General features: G+C 40.6%; 1 long non-coding RNA gene across 3 annotated transcripts in view; it reads right to left on the minus strand.

Moving 5' to 3' along the window:
* LOC132213327 (uncharacterized) overlaps positions 1-15904 on the minus strand; it is a 53535-nt gene extending 37631 nt beyond the window's left edge. For 2 of the 3 annotated variants that reach the window (XR_009447956.1, XR_009447955.1), the window contains exons 1-2: positions 15709-15904; positions 9077-9201 (exon numbers count right to left, since the gene is read on the minus strand). This is a non-coding gene — a long non-coding RNA (uncharacterized LOC132213327). Of the gene's footprint in view, positions 1-9072; positions 9202-15708 lie in introns of all 3 variants that reach the window. The other variant, XR_009447957.1, reaches the window with a different exon arrangement.
* Between the last annotated feature and the right edge of the window lie 2077 nt (positions 15905-17981).

Raw genomic sequence — 17981 nt, forward strand, 5'->3', positions numbered from 1 at the left:
CTTCCATCAAGAAACTCCCACAAAATTAAGTTAATAATCCGTGGCAGTGGCAAGGCAACAAGTGAGAACAAATCATTTTTTATCTTTTTAAAAAATACATTTTATTGATTTTTTACAGAGAGGAAGGGAGAGGGATAGAGAGCCAGAAACATCGATGAGAGAGAAACACCGATCAGCTGCCTCCTGCACACTCCCCACTGGGGATGTGCCCGCAACCAAGGTACATGCCCTTGACCGGAATCGAACCTGGGACCCTTGAGTCCACAGGCCGATGCTCTATCCGCTGAGCCAAACCGGTTAGGGCTTGTTTTTTATCTTTTACCAAGAGATCCCATCATGATTTGCAGACGGAATATAAAATCCTTACCATTTTGTCACTGTTTCCACATCACAAAACTAGGCTGTGACCTCAGGGTCCTTGCCAAATGCCAATGAGCAGAGCAGTGTCCAGCTTCACAGCTAGAGCAGAAGCCCCACAGCCTTCAGTGTGTTTGGGAACCCCTCAAACAGGCATCATTTATAATAAGGTCATTCTAATACTATTAAGCCTTTCCGAAATTTAGCTTAGAGTCCCAGAATTTAAACTTGTCCTGCTTTTTGAAAAGAAAAAAATTATCCTATGAATTAAAATAAGGTATGCTCACAGCTTTTTTAGTGCAAAAGATTATTCTAAATTATTTAGTAGGATTTTTAAAAAATATTGTCAAATTTAATCAGTGTGTAAAGTCATACCTATTTTTCATAATAGTATTTTACTTTTGTAAAAATATCTCATTATTAACTAATATATTCTATTGAGAAAGGTCTAAGAAAAATTTGAATGAGTCTTATTTCATTTATAATGGATTCAGGAGAACAATTTTATTTCTTGCATTATTAGTATTTTTAAAAATAAAACTGTGAAAGTAAATTGTGAATTTCTCTTGTATCAGAAAACCTAGTTTTAAAGACAGACTTATTCTATTTTTAAAATTTTTTGTTTATTGATTTGAGAGAGAGAGACTGATTTGTTGTTCCATTTATTTATGCATCCATTGGTTGATTCTTTTGTTGTTGTTAATCCTCACCCAAGGAGATATATATATTTAAATATATTTTTATTGACTTCAGAGAGGAAGGGACAGGGAGAGATAGAAACATCAATGATGAGAGAGAATCATTGATCAGCTGCCTCCTGCACGCCCCTGCTGGAGATTGAGCCTGCAACCTGGGCATGTGCCCTTAACCGAAATCAAACCCCGGACCTTTTAGTCCTCAGGCCGATGCTCTATCCACTGAGCCAAATCAGCGAGGGCCTCACCCGAGGATATTTAGAGAGAGTGAAAGAGAGAGGGAAAGACAGACAGAAACATCAATGTAAGAGAAACACTTTGATTGGTTGCCTCCTGCATTGCCCTTGACCAGAATCAAACATGGGACCCTTCAGTCTTCAGGTTGATGCTCTATCCACTAAGCAAAACTGGCTAGGGCCATTGGTAGATTCTTGGATATGCCTGACTGGGGATCGAACCCACAACCTTGAGGTATTGGGACGACTCTCTAACCAACTGAGCTACCTGATCAGGGAGAGACTTTTAGGCTTCAAATATGTTATTTTGTGTATTCATGCAACATTTATTGAACATCTATTATACCCCAGGCACAGTAGTAAGTAAACAAGGCCCAGTCCCTGCCCTCAGGAAGCCTATAGTGTAAAGAGGATGGTGACAAGGACATGGTTTTTCACAGATAGTGTGATGGTGCTCTGCTGGAGATGGCAAAAGGCATTAAGGTAGAGCAGAGACCCACCAGCCTTCAGGACTCTAGGCATCCCTTGTGAAAGGAAGCTGAGGCCTAAAGAATGGGTAAAAGTCAGTCAATTCCTCAAACAAAGGGAATATTGTGTGTGTGTGTGTGTGTGTGTGTGTGTGTGTGTGTGTGTGTGAGAGAGAGAGAGAGAGAGAGAGAGAGAGAGAGAGAGAGAGATATCTCAGAAGGGAGAATAGTGCTTTGGAAATGGAAGTAGTTTAACATGGCAAGAACAGAGTAATAGGGAAGGTTTAAAAGTAGTGGCATGGCCCTAGCTGGTTTGGTTCAGTGGATAGAGCATCAGCCTATGGACTGAAGGGTCCCCAGTTTGATTCCAGTCAAGGGCACATCCCCAGGTTCTGGGCTCGATCCCCAGTAGGGGGCATGTAGGAGGCAGCTGACCAATGATTTCTTCTCATCATTGATGTTTCTATCTCTCTCCCTCTCCCTTCTTCTCTGAAATCAATACAAATATATTTTTAAAAATTATATTAAAAAAAGTAGTGGCATGGCCTTCCCCTGAGTGGCTTCTAGGCTTATTCAAGAGTCTAGACTTCAAAAAACATTAAAATATTTCAATAAAGGCAATGGTATGCTCAGATCTGCATTTTATAATGATTATTCTAGTTGCAGTGAGAGAATGGATTGGAGGCTGGCAAGACTGCAGGCAGAGACCTGTCAGGATGATGGGGTGAGAAAGGCCCAGGGGACAGTGTAGTTACCTGAACTGGAGCTCACTGAGAAAGTTGGCAAATTTAAAAAATAATTTCTCCAAGTAAGATTAAAACAAACAGTAAATTTAAATATCTTCATGAAGCCATGAAATATTTTAGTGGTCTATAGTGAACAAGTTTTCCAATTTCTTGCTTATAAACCTAATGTTATATCTATAACAAGAGACTTGAAAATAATTTTCTGTAACTTTTAATCCTCAGGTTCTATAACATTAGCCTAAGTAAACCTAACATGTCCACAGAATCTAGAAACATATCTAAGCTGCTCTGTTCCCAACAGGGGTAGATATTGAAGCAGCCAATATTATCACCACAGGCACTTCTCTTGGCTCTCAGAACTGTTATCCCAGCCCAGAATCAATAGGTGGACTACCCTGTTACCAGCTCACTTTGTTGCCTACTCCCACACTTCCCATCCCCTGGGATGAAGAGACTGATGCAGGTCTCAGGACACAAGTCAGGATTAGAAAGGTCAGAGAACCTACTACTGTCCGAGTCCCCAATGCACACATTCCTCTGCCTTCATCTAGGAGGGCAGTTCTCAACCTGTGGGTCGCGACCCCTTTGGGGGTCAAACGACCCTTTCACAGGGGTCACCTAAGACCATCGGAAAACACATATATAATTACATATTGTTTTTGTGATTAATCACTATGCTTTAATTATGTTCAATTTGTAACAATGAAACTACATCCTATATATCAGATAGTTACATTATGATTCATAACAGTAGCAAAATTACAGTTATGAAGTAGCAACGAAAATAATTTTATGGTTGGGGGGGTCACCACAACATGAGGAACTGTATTAAAGGGTCGTGGCATTAGGAAGGTTGAGAACCAATGACCTAGGGCAATAAGGAACACCTCCTTAGAGGAGATATGATTTCCATGGCTTAGGTTAGGAGAAGAAACAGGTCTTGTTACCTGAATGAAAAGTGTTCAACTGCACTTCTTCTCTTCTCCAGCAGGTGGCAATGAGTAACGCCAAAGAGAACTATTCTAGCCAAAGTCAGGACACTGAATATATAAAATTCTTAATGAAATGCCAACTCTTAAAATATTTAAATGTTGTTTAAATGACATAAAATGGAAGGCCTACAGAAGGTACTAAGAATTGCAAACAATTATAGCAGAAGCAGGCACCTTAAAATTTCAATAAAAAACAGAACCCTAAACTTTATTTTATTCTATTTTAAATACATTTTTATTGATTTCAGAGAAGAAGGGAGAGATAGAGAAAGATAGAAACATCAATGATGAGAGAGAATCATTGATCGGCTGCCTCCTGCATGCCCCCTACTGGGGATTGAGCCTGCAACCTGGGCATGTGCCCCTGGCAGGAATAGAACCCAGGACCCTTCAGTCCACAGGCCAACACTATCCACTGAGCAAAACCAGCTAGGGCCAGAACCCTACATTTTATATAAAAATTTTATATAAAAAAGATGATGCTACTGACTAATGACAGTGGTAAAACAGACAGGATAATCCGTAGATGACCCCAGCAGGTTACTCTGGGTTGCCTAAACAATGAATCAACTGTGACCAATGGCCTCCCTGTTTCTTCCAAATTCGGCTTCCCATGGCACTGGTTGCTTTCTCCCTCTCAGCAGGAGGGGCTGCAACTTCCCATGGGCACCCAAGGAATCCAGATACAGGCATCTGGTTCTCTCAGATAACTCCTGACAGTCGACATCTAAATCCAGACAGTCTGATACCAAGTAGTCTGTGTGGACCCCCTTGATAAGGATGTTCAGCACTTGAAGAAGAGAAAGCAAAAGAGGAGAGGATGTCCCTTCAATGGAATGCTCACTTGTGACATGTGCAACAGAGCACCCTGGGCCCACTGTATCCCCTGTGCCTGCTCTTGCAGACTCTTGGCTTTTTAGTTCTTAGGAAAGCCTGTTTTTTGTCTATGACATTGTGAATTTCCTGAGCTCTCTTGCATGACAACATATGTTTTACGTTGCTTTCCAGATGATGAGCATTCCTTGTGCTTTCTATAGTTTCACCATTGCAATCTCTCAGGGAATAAAAAATATATAGTGTGAGACAACAGTCTTTCTAATTAGAAGACAGAAGTAAAACCATGATGTATTCTAGTAGGATGTCTTTAAATGTGCTTAAAATGCACTGTTAGGATTTGGTATGAGACTTAAGAAATCTGTAATTTTCATTTCTCTGTTCTTATTTATGGCACTATTGGTTTAATTGATTTGTAAAATTTACCCTGGTATTTTCTGCCTCACATATCTATAGAAACATGCAGTTTGCTGAACACCCCCCTTTTCTGTGGATTTGTTGGCTTGACCACTGTGACATCCACTTTTAATCTTCCATGCTTCAAAATAAAAGTGTAAAAGAGCCTAGCTGGTGTTGCTCAGTGGTTGAACATGGAGTTATGACCAAGAGGTCATTAGTTCAATCCCTGTGGGCTTGATCCCCAGTAGGGGACATGCAGGAGGCAGCCAATCGATGTTTCTATCTCTCCCTTCCTCTCTCTAAAAATCAATAAAGAGAAAACATATTTTAAAAGTAAAAGTGTAAAAGATCTTATCAATCATACAACACTCACTGTAATGATTTCATGGCTCCTTGTGACATGTGTGCCATAAACAAAATCTTTTATCTTAGGCCTACTCAATTAATGATTAAAAAAATGGAGAATAGCTCTCTAAGGTTAAATTATGAAAATTCCTATTGCACTAACATACAAAAATGCTTATTCTCTTGAATGTTACTGTGTTTGTGAGTGTTTGAGGGCCTAAACTTTTTTGTTATACCATGTGACTAAATTCCATAAGTCTAAGTCATTGCTGATTTCCTTCTTAACATAAAATTAGAAGAAATCTTTACAAGATTTTTTACTTTCTAAAACCCATCATACGCTAAGTTTAACTGATTACTTTTTCAGATAGAGCAATTATGAAAAACCCCAAAGTTGAATAATCTATGTAAATAAAAAAGATCATGCCATCCAATATATAACTAAAACAATTAAACCTATGAATTTTAGTAATAATTTTAAGAAGTAACAGTCATCTATTTGCATATATCAAAGGTAATGGTTTTCTTTTTAATATATTTTTATTGATTTCAGAGAGGAAGGGAGAGGGAGAGAGAAATATAAACATCAATGATGAGAATCATTGATCGGCTGCCTCCTGCATGCCCTACACTGGGGATCAAGCCCACTACCCGGGCATGTGCCCTGACCTGGAATCGAACCATGATTTCCTGATTCATGGGCCGAAGCTCAACCACTGAGCCATGACGGCCAGGCCAATGTTTTTCTTTTATTTATTGACTTATTTGACCTACAAATGGAATCATACTGTTTGTAACTTGCTTTTTCCACTTAGCAATATATTTTGACATCTTTCCATCTCATTCCTTTAAGAACACCAATACAGGAATATTATTATGCTAACAATGTTTGTTTTGTTTTCAATCTTCTATTATGAACAATGCTGCAATAAATATCCTGTACATATATCTTTGTGCCCTTGAATGATTACTTGTATAAAGAGTAATTGTTAGAGGTAAAATTGCTGAGTCAAACAATACAAATATTTAGACTTTTTTTAAAAAATATATTTTATTGATTTTTTACAGAGAGGAAGGGAGAGAGATAGAGGGTTAGAAACATCGATGAGAGAGAAACATCGATCAGCTGCCTCCTGCACATCTCCTGCTGGGGATATGCCTGCAACCCAGGTACATGCCCTTGACCGGAATCGAACCTGGGACCTTTCAGTCCGCAGGCCGAAGCTCTATCCACTGAGCCAAACTGGTTTCGGCACAAATATTTAGACTTTTAAGTTACTGCCAAATAGTCCCTTTAAAAGGCTGAACCAGTATATATAAATACTGTATCAGGGTAAGGCAGTGATTTTCAGACTTTTGTTACATGGGAATTCTTTCTTTGAAAGAGATCCTTTAAAAAAAAGAAAAGAAAAGAAAAAGGCTTTTCAGAATCCAGAATGGAAAGCGGAAAAGGAACTTTGTTTTGGTGAAAGCTGATATAGGGGTGGGAGGCATGAAGCTCTGGCCATTGGCCCTGACCTTAGCCTCTGTGGCACCTCCATGTGGCCTCCTGGAGCACAATACAATATAGGCAGTTTCTCTTTTTCTAACATAACATGTTTTCAAATACGTTTGACTGGCTGAAAGTAGAGCTAACATGATATAAGACTTAAGAATTATTATAAAATCCCTAATCACACCTCAATTTCAGACACAATTTTCAATAATTTAGCACTGGCACTTTATATGTATTCTTTCATTGATTTCTTTCCCTTCACAATGAGCATCTGATTATGGCTAAGTTCTGTTCCTTTTAGATGGCCAAATAATTTTCATCTTTGTCTTAATTGTACTAAGTGTATGAAACCTAAACTTGTTATCACTGGGATTAGCACTTCCATTTTTCTTTTCCTTCATTTTAATGAGAAGGGCAAAATGTAATGAAATATTCAAATAATTATAGAAACAAACTCATCAACAAAGATAGTGACTGTCAAAACTGAACTGAAAACTCTTGGCTGTATCACCATATAATATTAATTTATTAACTCATATATAACAATCTGAACAGAAGGAAAGGTGGGTTAGGGTGTGACTGAAGTACATAAAATGGCAGGTGGTGAAAATTTGAAGAACCACTTATATATCATTGTGATCAGTGATCTTCTTCAGTGGTTTAGAAGCCTATTTTCAATTTTTCCTTTATAGTTTTATCAAAATTGAACAAGCCTGTCAGTGCCAGGAAAACAATGAAAGAAGAGTGTGCTACGTAAAGAATACATAAATGTCCACTTAGGCTATGGAGCCATTTGTACTGCTAATCTTGGAAAACCAGACGCTCTTCTCAGACCTCTCACTCCAGATGTAAGCTTCAGTGTGATTCCTATAAACCAGTGATGGCAAACCTATGACACGCGTGTCAGAGGTGACACGCGAACTCATTTTTTTGGTTGATTTTTCTTTATTAAATGGAATTTAAATATATAAAATAAATATCAAAAATATAAGTCTTTGTTTTACTATGGTTGCAAATATCAAAAAATTTCTACATGTGACACGGCACCAGAGTTAAGTAGGGTTTTTCAAAATGCTGACACGCCGAGCTCAAAAGGTTCGCCATCACTGCTCTAAACCAAGGCCTCTGCTCTCCCCAATTTTCCAGGAGAATGCTAGTCTCTTTTTCCCCTCTAAACTTTTTTACTTTTATTCTGATTTTTATCAGATTGAATATAAATCATCCAACGTTTATTTCAAGGTTGTTTCACATAGGCATAATTAGGCTTATTATTTTTAGCCAACCAGGTATTGTCCTTTTTTTCATAATTATATAATGCTTCTTAAAAGCATCCAGAAATCCTGTCTCTTTAGAGACAAGGATGGAAAACACTCAACTATCTAAAAGGAGCAGATCTTTAGCCTCAATCAGATGCTTATTGTGAAGGAAGAAAACAACTCAGTAGGAAACACATAGAAAGCTAGAATGATTTTATCCATTGATTCAACAAATGTGAGTTCCTATGAAGCAATGCGCTAATTGCTAAGAGAGTACAAAATGTATAAACCAGCGTCACTACCTTTAATCTATGATCCGATGAGGACAACTAGGCATACTCCCCAAAAAGTTGCATGATAATATAAAGTATGTTAGAATAAAATGTGAAATGTGTGGTACAGGTTATAGTTGCCATAGACTACCCACTCTTTTATATTCTCAGTTCATTAACCCTTTATAGTTTCACTTGAGGCCCAATGTACAAAATTTGTGCAAGAGTAGGCCTTCTTTCACCCGGCTGCAGGCACTAGCTTTCCTCTGGCACCCGGGACCCGAGCTTCCCTTGTAGCCCTGGCTTCATCTGGAGGGACGACTGGTCTAATTAGCATATTATGCTTTCATTATTATAGAGGTGCCCTTATACCCAGTCTAGCCTTCATGCCCAGCCACAGTAATTACACCAGCATCTCAGAACTGTTTGCCCACTTGGTCTTTCATATCTGCCTTATCAATCCCCAATCCTGAGTAAACTTCACTGTCTACTTTCTCAGCTTATTCTCCAGGGTGCTAAGCACAGCTTGAGAGAACTGTGTTCTTTGCTCTACCTGACTCTCTATGTGATATCTCACAATTCTTCCAAATTTTACTTACTCACCTGGAGCTCTGATCCCAGAGACTCCTTCATCTCAGCCAGTGACATGACCTCCTTTGCTGCAGGAACCACAGGCATCCAGCTTGATTTCACCTTTTATCTTTGCAATCTGAAATTATTTTCTGATCCTCACTCTTCCTTTCCAAAAATAATTTCTCTACCCTTTTCTGACAATCCTCTCCCCTACAATCTTCCTCCAGAATTTGGCCTAACCATGATTTCCCTTCTCTTGTGGGATCAACACTCTCTCAGTCTCCATTGGCTCCTTCTTCTCAACCCCCAAACATGTTTATAAGTATTCTATTCCCACACCTCCTGCCTTAGTTATTCCCGCATAGCAAATTACCTCAAAATTTAGCAGATTAAAACAACAAAAACGTACCTTATAGTGTCTGTAGAATATAGGATCAGCTTAGTTGATGGTCGTTCTGGCTCTGGGACTCTCAGAAGGCTGCAATCAAGATGTCATTCAGCCCAGCCAGTGTGGCTCACTGGTTGAGCATCGACCTATGAACATGGAGGTCACGGTTCAATTCCTGGTCAGGGCACATACCCAAGTTGCCAGTTTGATCCCCAGTAGGGGATGTGCAGGAGGCAGCCAATCAACGATTCTCTGTCATTGAAGTTTCTCTCTCTCACCCTCTTCCTTCTTCTTTGAAATCAATAAAAATGTATTTTTTAAAAAGATGTCATTCAGGCCGAAACTGGTTTGGCTCAGTGGATAGAGCGTCGGCCTGCAGACTGAAAGGTCCCAGGTTCGATTCCGGTCAAGGGCATGTACCTGGGTTGCGCGCACATCCCCAATGGGAGATGTGCAGGAGGCGGCTGATCGATGTTTCTCTCTCATCGATGTTTCTAACTCTCTCTATCTCTCTCCCTTCCTCTCTGTAAAAAATTAATAAAATATATTAAAAAAAAAAAAAGATGTCATTCAGAGCTTGACTTGTGGCTGTAGAATCCACTTCCAAGTTTGAGTTTCCTCACAACATCGCAGCTGGGTTCCCCCAGAGCAAATGATTCAGGAAAGAAAGAAAGAAGGAAGCCCCAATGCCTTTTATTAGCTACTAGAGACCCAATGCACAAAATTTGTGCAAGAGTAGGCCTTCCTTCCCCCGGCTGCCAGCACCACCTTCCCTCTGGCACCCAGGTCCCAGGCTTCCCTTGCAGCCCCAGCTTTGTCCAGAAGTACAGAAGGACGTCCAGAAGGACGTCCAGCCTAATTAGCATATTACACTTTTATTATTATAGATTCTTAGAAGTGGTGTACCATCACTTCTGCCTTACTCTATTTGCTAGAAGTGAGTCACTAAGTCCAGCCTACACTCAAAGGAGAAGAATCAGTCTCCACCTCTTAAAGAAAAGAACTTCAAAAATGTGTGGACATATTTTAAATCCACCACATCTCTCAAATATACCATTTTTCTTTTCTTTTAAAAAATATAGTTTTATTATTTTCAGAGAGGAAGGGAAAAGGAGAGATAGAAACATTCATGATGAGAGAGAATCATTGATTGGCTGCCTCCTGCATGGACCGAGCCTGCAACCCAGGCATGTGCCCTGACGAGGAATCGAACTGTAACCTCCTGGTTCATAGCTCGATGGTCAACCACTGGACCACACTGGCCAGGCAAATATAACATTTTTCAAGCCTGCTAGTTCTTCAAGCTACTTTGCTGCTTTCTTACTCCTTTCAGTTATTCCCTTTCCTTACTTTCTCATTACCAATATTCAACTGTCGGCAGTCCAGATAATTATCACCTAACACTACTGCTGTTGAGCATAACATTCAAATTAGCATGGCATTCAAGGCCCTAGAAAACCTAGTCACACCCTACATTATCATTTTCTCTCCCCCAGTTTCCATTACATCTCATCCAGATAGACTTCTCATTATTCCCCAAACACACCCTCTGCTTTCCCAACTTAGTTCTTTATCAGATGATTTCCCTCACCAGGAAGATCCTCTCCTTACTTTCTCATTGTTTAAAACCCAGTACAGCCCAGCCAGCATCCCTCAGTGGTTGAGCATCAACCTATAAACCAGAGGTCACAGTTCAATTCTCAGTTCAGGGACATGCCCAGGTTTCGGGCTCAATCCCCAGTGTGGGGAGTGCAGGAGGCAGCCCATCAATGATTCTCTCTCATCATTGATGTTTCTTTCTCTCTCTCCTTCCCCCTCCTCTCTGAAATCAATAACAATATTTAGGAAAAAAAAAAGATCCAGTACAATTGCCATTTCACCCAAGAAAATTTCCTGATCTTCACAACCATAAATATCCCTTTGCTCCTGTGCACTCCCAGAGCACATTGTCAACTTTACTGTAATAATCTCATTTTACACCATTATTGTGTTGGTGTACACTTTTGTATTCCTTTCAGCTTTCCAACAATACCTTGCTTATTCATATTAAGTTCTTAATCTTTTTTGAATGAATACATTTACCAAATCATTAAGATTTAATTTTAATCTCATCAAAAGGCAAATTAAAGTCCCTATAATCTTTAACTGTATTAGACTACTATACTGACCTAAGGGAAATTGCAGAATGGCCTTTGCTAAAGAAGAATACAGTCTTCTTTTCTATTATTTGAAAAAATTTAATGGGGTGACTCAAATTAAATTGTGATTATTCTCCAAAAAGGTTTGCTTCTGAGATATGTTTGCGTATAGTATTTTTACAGTCCCCAGTCAACATGAAATTTCCATGGAAACAGATCACACACACTGGAGAAGAAAGGAATTGACTTGTGTTTGAACTGCATTTTGTCATCTCCATGGAGCTATCTGTGCTAAATATTTGAGTGAGCAGGGAAACTATAATTTAAAATAAACTAAGTAGAGACATATTATTTAATGCTTTTTAAAAATGATAATAACTGCTATTAAAGATTTTTATTAATATGTAGAGAAAATAGAAAAAGACATTTAAAAAATTTCTTGACTCATACATTAATATTAGCAAATCAAATACCCATTTGCTTCTTTACTAATGCAGAAAGGGGAAAGAAATTAAATACTCATCATGAAATGGGTGGTGTTGCTGTTTTTTGGTCTACAGATAAAATAATTTCTTCTGAATATATCATTCTAGTCTAAATTTGTTGTCTAGCAACAACATGGCAGCTTGGTTCCCCCAGAGCAAGTGCATTAAGAGAGCGAGGAAAAAGGAAGCCCTAATGCTTTTTATTAGCCAGTCTTAGAAGTGGTGTACCATCACTTCTGCTTATTCTATTTGCTAGAAGTGAGTCACTAAACCGGCCTACACTCAAAGGAGCAGAATCAGTCTCCACCTCTTAAAGAACTCCAAAAAAGCAGTAGAGCCTGGGCGGGTAGTTCAGTTGGTTAGTGTCATCTGCGTATGCCAAGGTTGCAGGTTCCATCCCTGGTCAGAGCACATACAACAATCAAATGAATGCATAAATAAGTGGAACAATAATTCGATGTTTCTCTCTCTTTAAAATCAATCATTTAAAAAAAAAAAGCAGCAGAAAGCTGCCAATGGAGAGTATCCCTTCCATTTGGCCAGTTTTAATTATTCTCTGATAGTTATGCTCCAGTGGAAATTTGAATGAAGGCTCTACCTAGTTGGGCAGAATAGGTTGAATGACAGTCAACCTTCAGATGGGTTTGCTACATGCTCCCTTTCTCCAGTTGGGGAAGGGCTGCCTCCAGAGCTAATCCTGTTTCCTCACAGGCTTTATAGGACTGCCTATACCTTCATTAAATTACAGGTAATCATGCTTAAGGAGGTAGGAAGAGCTCCTATAGGCTTTGCCCCTCTTATAGGAACTAGATTTCCTTTTCTGGGGCAGTTGTGGCTTTGATTGAACCAAGTGACAGCTCAGAGGCTCAGATGTGATTTCATTTTGACTCTTCCACAGGGGGTGTGAGTTTAGTGGATAGAGGACCATATGCCCCAAAGAAAAGTAAGCCTAAAATCCAAGATGTTGATGATACGGGCAAAAAAGGATGAAAAACCCAAGGTACTTAGGCCTGGAAAGTGAGACTTTGATTAGATTTAATGAGAACCTACACACCACAGATAATCTATTTTCCCTTCAGATTCATTCTCTAGCCCACTCTGTGCCCTTAGAGGCTGACCTATATGGACTGTGTCACTTTACACTCTGACTTCTAGTTGTGTTCAGAGACTCTGGAGGGGGGCTGATACTGGTAGGAAATTGGTAAAAGAGTGAGGAAAGGATGTTTATTTCCCTGGCTCCCTCCCTGTCACATAGCCATGTTGGCGGTTCCCCTCTGCTAAAATCACCACTCCTATCAGCGGGTTGTCATACCATAGGTCTTCAAGGGGATTCAGCCACCATTCCTTCCCTTTTCGAGCTTAGGGATGGTATCAGCTCCCTGCTGTTACTAGCCATGGGTACTACAACATCCTAGTCTTTTCTAAACCTTGCCTTTATAAATACCCTTTTGTTGTTATTAATCCTCACCAAGGATATTTTTCCATTGATATTTATAGGGAGTAGAAGGAAGGGAGGCAGGGGGAGAGAAACATCGATGTGAGAGAGACACATCGATTGGCCTCTGCCACATGGCCTGACCAGGGCAGGGAATCTGCAATCCAGTGCAAGGGCCAACGCTTTAACCACTGAACAACACTGGCCAGCCAGGGCATAAATAACCTCTTTATTAAACTACTAGAGGCCTGATGCACGAAATTCGTGTAAGGGGCTCGGCCCTCACAGCCGCAGCAGCTTGCCTCAGCCCTCACAGCCCTGGCTTTGTCCACAGAAGGTCATACAGAAGGACATCCAGAAGGTCATTCGGCTGTCTGGTCTATAGTATGTTATGCTTTTATCTTTATAGATCCTTAATTACCAGTTTGATGGTACCACCTGTTTCCTGAATCCTGACTGATCAGGTGATACTGATTTTCAACAAGAAATCTCGGAAACAGTTTATACAATTTTACTATAAATAATACTTATTATGGAGGCATTTCCTTGTGCACAGCATATTTTATGACTAAAACCTTCCCATGTTCCTGAACTGATCCTTGAGGTGAGCTGCTTTCTGTCTCTGCACAAGTGAGAGGGACTGAGAACAGTCCTTTCTTCCATCCTGGCAATTAACCCTGGGCATATTTACAAATGAGTAGCTTTCCCTCAAGATGTGGCCAGTCTGTCAGACTAAACCTCAGTCCTGACTACTGGTTTTCAAATTCAGCTCCCTGTGGGGGCTGGAGCCTGACTTTAAACTCTAACCTTGTAAATCTTGCCAATATTTCCCAATGGATTTGTTTTTCCCCCATTGTCTTTCAGTAGCTGGCTGCTTCCTGTCACCAAAAATGGATCTTCTTGTCACTGTTTTTGCCCTGATCCTGAACCTAAAAAACTGTCTGTCTCAAAATCCCTTCTTACCCCTGTCCATCAGATGGGAATCATATTTGCTGATTCTCTTGGACTTTTCTATTTGGACTGCTAGCCCTTCCTTGGAGCCTATGCCTATTGGGTGACTTTTCCTCCAGCTGTCATTCCTCCTACACAGACTTCTGCCAATAGGATTCTGGAATACTTCATGGCCAAAGTTATATCACTCAGGATCAATACAAACTGAAGAGGGATGAACAATACAGTGTTCAAAATAGTGAGATAAGAAGACACACAAAAAAAGGCAAAATAGAAAGGAAGAAATAGGAAGTGTGCTTTTAGTAAAATTCTCAAAACAATGCATTCTAAGCAACCAATAGAGGTATTGGTCAGTTTATTAATGAATTGGCATTTTAAAATCAGCCCTTGTAAGTCAATTCCCTAAGGCTTAATCACTGTAAACGAACATTAAAAATTTTTTTTAAAGCCTGTGGACCAAGATCCTAAAATCAGGACCCTAACAATTCTTGGACTCCAGCATAAAGACTCTGACAAGAAACAATATTAAATGTCCAGAAAAGAGGAGAAAGGTTAAAATTATGGTATTACTAACAGATTAAAATTATGGTAATACATAAATTATGGTATTGGGAACCTGATTACTTAGCATTTTATTGATGAGCAAGGCTCATCAATACTACCTTTAGTCACACTGCTAGTTTTGAGGAAACTAGAATTTAAATTAAGGCTTGTTTTTAAAAAACATATTTTTAAGAAAGCCATGTTATGGTTTGTTGTTTTTTTAAAATATATTTTTATTGATTTCAGGGAGAAAGGGAGAGGGAGAGAGAGATAGAAGCATCAGTGATGAGAGTCATTGATTGGCTGCCCCCTCCTGGGGATGGAGCCCGCAACCCGCCATGTGCCCTTAACCAGAATGGAACCTGGGACCCTCCGATCGGCAGGCTTACACTCTATCCAGCTGGGGCTAAACCGAGGCTTGTTTAAAAACTCATAATCTTCTCTACTGCCCTAATATATAAGTATGATAGACTGTCGGGCAGCCCTTAAAATAATACATATGACTCTAGCCTCTGATCATCATTATCCATGTGATCTGGAAATCTTGAATCTGAAAGCTTTACCCCGTTTCCAGGCCTCTAGTGGAGGTTTTACTCTTCCACAACTTTGTGATTCTTCTACACTCTCTGGGACTCGAAATGGTAGACCGTTAGAGCAAAACTATAAGCTAATCATCATATATATGATTAGCCAAAGAGAAGATAACTAATTTTATAACACTTTACCAATTGTTTTGAATGTCCTAAAGTAACAAATCAGGGACCCATTTTTTTTTACAGGTAATTCACAAAGATTGCCTTAAAAGACTTCATGTAAAAACATTTCCACAGACATGTCCTATTGATACCTCAAACCCAAAGACCATATAGTCACCCAAACGTTGGTTACCAACCCGTACTCCAAACACAAGCATAAGCTTAGTCAAGTGACCCTCCACCTCCTCAACAATTATCTTAGAGGTTTCACTGTTCACTGAAGTCTCCAGCGGGCGTCGGTGGGGGCAGGCGGTCCCTCCTCTCGCCCCCACTCCCTGCCCCGCCCCTCCCGCACCGGCCTGCCCAGCCCTTCACTACGCAGGCAATCGCCAGCCCCGGACCCGACCTTTCCGCCTGGGCCTCGCCTCTTCCTCCGTCTCACGCCCGCAGTGGGCCCAGCCTCGGAGAAGAGCCTGCTAGTTATGGGTGCGAGGACATTTAACCCACTCCTTTCTCCGGGGCAGGCATTAAGCCCCTCGCTCAGCTCCCAGCCTGAAGCGCCTACTAGGGAATGGGGACGAACTGCCCCGCGCGCAGAGACGATTCTGCGCACGCGCGCGGCTCCGTCCCGCCCTGGCCTCGGAGCGCCGAGCCTGAAGCCCAGTGGGCCAATCAGGGCGCGCCTCGCCTGTACGCCCCCCAGCCGCACTGCGCGCGTGCGTCCGCCTTCAGGGCGGCATTCGAACACAATGGTGGACTTGCCGACGCTCCTTTCACCGCATTCCCGCGAATCGTCACCCATGGAAACGGCCTTCCCCAAGGGGAATTCGAAGCCCCTTCAGACTGCGGGGAAGTGGGGGGCGGGGAAGAGCAAGGAAGGCCTTTTCATTTTAAAGAAAGAAACCTTCACTCGCCTCACCTCCCCTTCTAGCTTCTCAGGATAGAAACGGCTCTCTGCGCTCAGATTAATAGATGTGTTAAAGACAAGAGGTATTTTTCTTTTAAATGGTAAGTTTCTTCTTCGTGAGGTAATGTGGTATCCGTGCGTTACCCAGAATTCCCGAGGACCCACGAGGCGTGTTTCCGGTCGCCGAGCCCCTTCACCCTACCTCAGTCCCCGAGTGGGTGGAATCCTCGCCCAGTTCTATAGTTTCCGTGTATTTTCTGATCCTAAGAAGGAAGCTGCTTTTAAAAAAATGCCTGCTCCCTGCAAAAGTGTACCAAAGTACATAAAACGTATGCAAAAGAAAGTTAAACGCAGCCTCCATCTCGCCATCCAGAAATAATTTAACAGTGCTGTATACACTTGGAGACTTGCCATGCATACACGTGACATTTTCTTTTAATAGAAAAATGTGATCATATTACTAGTATGTTCTCCCAGTAATGTCTCCTATATATCCAGGTAAATTAAAAGATTACACAGTCCTTTTTAATGAGTGTGATGGCACTTAATAGATATAAGATGTTCAACCAATCCCAAAATGGTTGGACAGTTTTTCACTTGTATAAACAATACCAGGTGACTATTCATATACATAAATGTATACATATACCTGATTGCTTCCAATAAGTTCATAGAAATATTGCCCTGACCGGTTTGGCTCAGTGGATAGAGCGTCCCGGGTTCAATTCTGGTCAGGGGCATGTACCTTGGTTGCGGGCACATCCCCAGTGGGGAGTGTGCAGGAGGCAGCTGACGATGTTTCTCTCTCATCGATGTTTCTGTCTATCCCTCTCCCTTCCTCTCTGTAAAAAAAATCAATAAAAAAAAAATATTTTTTAACAAGATTCTCATGTTACCAGATTCTCCGCTTGAAATGTATTTGCAGTAGTCCCCACTTATCCATAGTGTTTGGTGCTGAGGATAATAGTCTGGTAGGAGAGAAGCACACATAAATAGGACATTACAATATCATGTGATAAGTTATGTGATAGGGTTAAGTACACTGTGCCATGGAGCACTATGTTCTGTGGTGAGGGAAGGACTGAAGATTAAATGCGGAATTAGGCAGGTGAAGTAGGGAGGGAAATTTAAAAAATGCTCTAACAGTTATTTTCAAAGTGTGGTTCATGGACCAGCAACATTAACATCACCTGAAAACTGGTCAGAAATTCAGATTCTCAGGCCCCATGCCAGACCTACTGAATAAAAAAACTCTGGGTGGGACCTTAGCAATCTGTGTTTTTTGTTGGTGGTGGTTTTTAATCCTCACCTGAGGTTATGGTTGGGTTTTTTTTTAAATTGCTATTATTACTGATTTTAGAGAGAGAGAGGTACATCAATATGAAAGAGAAACATCCATTAGTTGCCTCTTGTATATGCCCCAACCAGAGATTGAACTCAAAAACCTAGGTATGTGCCCTGACTAGCAATTGAACCTTTGGCCCTTCGATGCACAGGATGACACTCAACCAATTGAGCCACACCAGCCAGGGCCAGAATAGTTTTTGCATGTATCAACGTGAATTTATTGTCATATGTCCCATGTAGGATGCTTAAATTCATATATCAATAATTTCTTTTAAATCTCACCTGATTATATTTCAAAGTAAAAAGTCCTGGCCAAGGAGCTAGCAAATTAATTTCCTTTAATAAGTCCATAAACTTATTTTCTATGTATTTGCCTTGTTTTTTTTAAGGGAGAGGGATAGAGAGTTAGTAACATCGATGAGAGA

This window comes from Myotis daubentonii, chromosome 12 (genome assembly GCF_963259705.1).
Source record: "Myotis daubentonii chromosome 12, mMyoDau2.1, whole genome shotgun sequence".
Taxonomy (NCBI): Eukaryota; Metazoa; Chordata; class Mammalia; order Chiroptera; family Vespertilionidae; genus Myotis; species Myotis daubentonii.